This window comes from Salminus brasiliensis, chromosome 14 (genome assembly GCF_030463535.1).
Source record: "Salminus brasiliensis chromosome 14, fSalBra1.hap2, whole genome shotgun sequence".
Classification (NCBI taxonomy): Eukaryota; Metazoa; Chordata; class Actinopteri; order Characiformes; family Bryconidae; genus Salminus; species Salminus brasiliensis.
Window position 1 is genome coordinate 1,126,666 of NC_132891.1, and position 241 is coordinate 1,126,906.

Here is a 241-nt window from a genome sequence, read left to right on the forward strand (position 1 = left end):
TTCTCTCTCTCTCTCTCTCTCTCTCTCTCTCACTCTCTCACTCTCTCCTTCTCTCCTCCTCTCCTCCCTCTCTCCTCTCTCTCTCTCTCTCCTCTCTCTCTCTCTCTTCTCTCTCTAACAGGCTGTGCTGGCACAGTTTGTCACTGCAGCAGGTGTATTGCCACGTCAGCGCGCACACACACACACACACACAGGTGCACAAGCACACACACACAGGTGCGCACACGTTCCATCGTCAGCC